Genomic DNA, 5,933 nt, shown 5'->3' with positions numbered 1-5,933 from the left:
ACCGCCCAAAATTTTTTTGTGTTCTACTCGAGATGACATCTACGCATGAACCTAGATCATGATGCCACTGTTGGGGAACGTCGCATGGGAAATAAAAAATTTCCTACGCGCACGAAGACCTATCATGGTGATGTCCATCTACGAGAGGGGATTTGGATCTACGTACCCTTGTAGATCGCACAGCAGGAAGCATTAAGAAACGCGGTAGATGTAGTGGAACGTCCTCACATCCCTTGATCCGCCCCGCGAACCGTCCCACGAACCGTCCCGTGATCCGTGCCATGATCCGCTCCGATCTAGTGTCGAACGGACGGCACCTCCGCGTTCAGCACACGTACAACTCGACGATGATCTCGGCCTTCTTGATCCTATAAGAGAGACGGAGAGGTAGATGAGTTCTCCGGCAGCGTGACGTCGCTCCGGAGGTTGGTGGTGATCTTATTCCAGCAGGGCTACGCCCGAGCTCCGCAGAAACACGATCTAGAGGAAAAACCGTGGAGGTATGTGGTCGGGCTGTCGTGGCAAAGTTGTCTCAAATCAGCCCTAATACCTCAGTATATATAGGAGGGAGGGGAGGGACCTTGCCGGGAGGCTCAAGGGAGCCCCAAGGGGTCGGCCGAAGGGGGGGGGAGGAGGAATCCTCCTCCAATCCTAGTCCAACTAGGATTGGAAAGTGGAGTCCTTCTCTACTTTCCCACTTCCCCTTTTTTCTCTTTGATTTTTATTCTGTCCTGCGCAAGGGCCCTCTTGGGCTTGCCCACCAGCCCACTAAGGGCTGGTGCGGCACCCCTAAGGCCTATGGGCTTCCCCCGGGTGGGCTGGCCCCCCGGTGAACATCCGGAACCCATTCGTCACGTACATTCCCGGTAATGCCGAAAACTTTCCGGTAATCAAATGAGGTCATCCTATATATCAATCTTCGTCTCCGGACCATTCTGGAAACCCTAGTGACATCCGTGATCTCATCCGGGACTCCGAACAACATTCGGTAACCAACCATATAACTCAAATACGCATAAAACATCGTTGAACCTTAAGCGTGCAGACCCTGCGGGTTCGAGAACTATGTAGACATGACCCGAGGGACTCCTCGGTCAATATCCAATAGCGGGACCTAGATGCCCATATTGAATCCTACATATTCTACGAAGATCTTATCGATTGAACCTCAGTGCCAAGGATTCATATCATCCCGTATGTCATTCCCTTTGTCCTTCGGTATGTTACTTGCCCGAGATTCTATCGTCAGTTTCCGCAGACCTATTTCAATCTCGTTTACTGGCAAGTCTCTTTACTCATACCGTAATACAAGATCCCGTGACTTACACTAAGTCACATTGCTTGCAAGGCTTGTGTGTGATGTTGTATTACCGAGTGGGCCTCGAGATACCTCTCCGTCACACGGAGTGACAAATCCCAGTCTTGATCCATACTAACTCAACGGACACCTTCGGAGATACGTGTAGAGCATCTTTATAGTCACCCAGTTACGTTGTGACGTTTGATACACACAAGGCATTCCTCCGGTGCCAGTGAGTTATATGATCTCATGGTCATAGGAATAAATACTTGACACGCAGAAAATAGTAGCAACAAAATGACACGATCAACATGCTACGTTCATTAGTTTGGGTTAGTCCATCACATGATTCAGCCAATGATGTGATCCAGTTATCAAGCAACAACACCTTGTACATAGTCAGAAAACCTTGACTATCCTTGATCAACTGGCTAGCCAACTAGAGGCCTGCTAGGGACAGTGTTTTGTCTATGTATCCACACTTGTATCTAAGTCTTCATTCAATTCAATTATATCATGGATAATAAACGATTATCTTGATACATGAATTATAATAATAACTTATTTATCATTGCCTCTAGGGCATAATTCCAACAGGATTCCCGTTGTAGGGTGTTGCAATACGTTCTTGGTTCACTTATAGTGGGTTGCTTGAGTGACAGAAGCATAAACCCGAGTAAGGGGGTTGTTGCGTATGGGATAAAGGGGACTTGATGCTTTAATGCTATGGTTGGGTTTTACCTTAATGATATTTAGTAGTTGGGGATGCTTGCTAGAGTTCCAATCATAAGTGCATATGATCCAAGTAGAGAAAGTGTGTTAGCTTATGCATCTCCCTCATATAAAATTGCAATAATGTTTACCGATCTTGTTAACAATTTCCTAGGACAATTCCACACACCCAACCATCATTATTCAACACTCGTTGTTTGTAATATATTCTAACTTTATGATAACAACACCTATTTTTATATTCTAGTTCTCCGATTTCATGCAAAGCTATCCTCCTCATACCCACAACGTAGTTTATCTCTTGTTTCTAGTTGGAAGCAAACGTTTGGCGTACGTAGAGTCGTATCAGTGGTAGATAGGACTTGAGAGAATATTGATATTACCTTTAGCTCCTTGTGGGTTCAACACTCCATACTTATCACTTCCATGTTTGGAAATTGCTACAATGATTCCTTGCACTTGGGGATTATCAAGCTCTTTTCTGGCGCTGTTGCCGGGGAGCAATAGCGTGGGGTTGGTTTTCTCGTGTATGCTTGTTTGCTGTCTTCACTAAGTAGATTTTGTTTTACCTTTTTGATTTCTTTAGTTGTCGGGTGAAAAAAAACAAAAAAATTAAATAATGAAAATACAGAAAGAATTACTTGCCCCTTATGCCTATGAAGTTTTTCAAAAAGAGAAGTGACTCGAAAGTTTTGCATCGGAGAAGTGAGGGTCGACCTTGAACACTTGTGTTCATGCTCTTGGAAACAATGTAGAATTTTTCATGGAAGTTTCTCAAAAATAATATCCATTTTATTAAAAAAATATTGTGCCAAAATTTGGATTTAGGACGATTAGATAGCTTGTTTGCTTTGTACGGTGCAAAAACAGAAACTTTGACTGTAGTGCATGAATTTTCATTTTTTACTGGAACGTCAAAAGTTTTTGATATTTTAACAAAGTACTTATTTACAAATTATTTAATTTGTACTAAAGTTTCGGAATTGTTTGAGTTACATAATTATGCGAAGTTTCCAGAATGCTATAAACTGTCCTGTTTTTGACACATTCTGTTTTCTATCCATTGTTCTCTTATTTTGATAAATATATGGGTACTACCGGGGGTATGAACCATGGTAAAGTTGTACTACGGTAGATATAATGCTAATGTGAATTTGGAATGAGTTCACAACAGTACTTAAAGTAGGATTTTTCTTTATTATACTAACGGATCTCACGAGGGTTTTGTTAAGTTTTGTGTGAATGAAGTGTTCGAAGATTGAGGAGGTATCGATAAAAGAAGAATACGGAGATATAAGAGTTCAAGCTTGGGGATGCCCAAGGCATCCCAAGTAAATATTTCAAGGAGGCTTGGGCATCTAAGATTGGGGATGCCCCGGAAGGCATCCCATCTTTATTCTTCAATAATTATCAGTATACCTTGGTTTTTGTTTTGTTCAGATGATATGCGTCATTAGTGTTTTCTTCTCCTTTTATGCACCCTTATAGTATGAGGTAGTCCTTCATTGATTTATAGAATGCTTCATGCGCTTTACTTAAATCTTTTGAGTATGCCTTTGTAGAATGCTCTTTATGCTTCACTTAAATCTTTTGAGTGTGGCTTTTTTGAATGCTATTTGTGCTTTGAGTATGGCCTTATAGAATGCTTCATGTGCTTTACTTATATATTTTGAGCTTGGATATTGGTTGATCTATATTAATTGTAGAATTCTTTATGAACTTCACTTATATCTTTTAGAGTATGAATAAAATTTCCATCGGAATTGGGCTTGGAAGTGTATCAATGTCATGCCTTGCTAGAAAGGCTTTAAAGAAAAGCGCTTGTTGGGAGACAACCCAATACTTTTACTTTCTGTTTTTTGGTGTTCACATGATTAAGTTACTGTAGTAATCATGTTTTATGCTTTTTATTTCAATAAAGTGCCAAGTAAAGCCTTTGGGATAATGTAGATGATTGTTGACTTGATTCCGTGCAAAAACAGAAACTTTTGCTCTAAGTCTAGGAATTTCGTAAATTCACTAGACGGGCTTTTAATCTGAATTTTTTACACATGATTGATATACGAATTGCCTGGATTTTACTAATTTTTCAAAAAAAATAGAGACATGGAAGTATGGTTACATTACAGATCTTCACACACTGTTTTGTTTTTGAGAGATTCTGTTTTGCATGCATAGTTTGCTTGTTTTAGTGTTGCCATAGGTTATATTCAGTTATATAAATTATGGGAATGGTAGAATACAGTAGGTATCGTGTGAGAACGATTATGAATCTTTTCTTGATGTTACCTAAATGAATGATCATTATTTATTATACTCACCCATCTCACGAAGTTCCGTTAAGTTTTGTGTTATTGAAGTTTTCAAGTTTTGGGCGAGACACCGATATGAGGATAATAAGGAGTGAAAATAACCTAAGATTGCGGATTGCCAAGGCTCCCCCAAGGTAATATCTAAGGAAGACTCAAGCGCTTAAGCTTGGGGATGCCCCGGAAGGCATCCCCTCTTTCGTCTTCAACATTATCGGTATATCTTACTTGGAGCTATATTTTTATTCATCACATCATATGAGTTTTGCTTGGAGCATCAATTTATTTTGTTGTTCTCTGGTAGCTGTTATTTATAATCTTTTTTTTCAATAAAAAGTTCCAAGAATTGCATTAGGATGCTTGCATTGCATGCTTTGATTGGTGTTGTGTAAAACAGAAACTCATGTTGTAGTGTTTGAATTTTCATATTTTACTCAAACGTGAAAAGTTTCTGAAATTTCTAAACAGTGTTTTCATATAAATTTTATAGCATGTCCTAAATTGTCATAATTGTTTGAGTTACTAAAGTACACTCCTTTATAAATTGCTACAGACTGTTCTGTTTGGACAGATTGTTGTCATAGTTTTGTTATCTACTTATCTGATAGTTTCCATAGCCTATACTGATAGTTATAAATTGTGGAAATAATAGTATACAGTACCTGATGTTTGAAAATTATTGTGCAACTTGTCTTGGCAGTACATGAAGTGTTGATTTGTTCTTATGTGTACTAACCTATCTCACGAGTTCTTTTTATGTTTTGTGTGGATGAAGTTTTTGAGAATAGGTGAAACCGGGATATGAGAGGATTGAACAAAATACAGAAGCTCAAGATTGGGGATTCCCAAGGCACCCCAAGTAAATATTTCAAGAACTCTCAAGCATCTAAGCTTGGGGATGCTACGCATCCCACCTCTCTTCGTCAACTATCGGTTAGCCTATGTTGAGCCTAAATTTTTATTCGTTCGCATGTTGCATCCTATTTTTGGAGTGTTATTTTTCTTTTGCTTGTTGTTTAAATAAAATAATCAGATATGAAAATATTTATTAAGAGAGAGAAAGAAAGTCCTCACATAGATACTTAATTGTCTGACTACTCACTGATCTTCATTTGTATGTTTTGGAGTAGTTTTGTCATTTACTTTTATGCTTCACTTATATCCTATGAGTAAGTAGTTGAATGAATTTAATATCATAAATATGAAGTTAAATAAGCTTCATATACTTATCCCATGGGGAGTAATGACTTCACATATAAGAAGTATAGGTGGTAATTTTTTTTAAGGATAACAAACACCGCATTGGTCACTTGAATAATTCATGAAAGAATATTGAAGGAAGAGAGATTTCACATATATACTATCTTTAAAATCTTCTATGATTGTGAATACCCGTTAATTATTTTCACACTTGAGCAAAGTAGTTAAAGTTGGACAAGGAAGACAACGTAATGAGTTATCCTTGGGTATATTTGTATAGAAGTTATATTGTTATTGATCCTCCAACATGTGATGCTTGCTTCCACCTCATACTAGCCAAAACTTCCGCACCAAGTAGAAATACTACTTGTGCATCCAAACACCCTTAAACC

Source organism: Hordeum vulgare, chromosome 3H (assembly GCF_904849725.1).
Source record: "Hordeum vulgare subsp. vulgare chromosome 3H, MorexV3_pseudomolecules_assembly, whole genome shotgun sequence".
In the NCBI taxonomy this organism is placed as follows: Eukaryota; Viridiplantae; Streptophyta; class Magnoliopsida; order Poales; family Poaceae; genus Hordeum; species Hordeum vulgare.
This window is presented reverse-complemented; position numbering follows the sequence as displayed.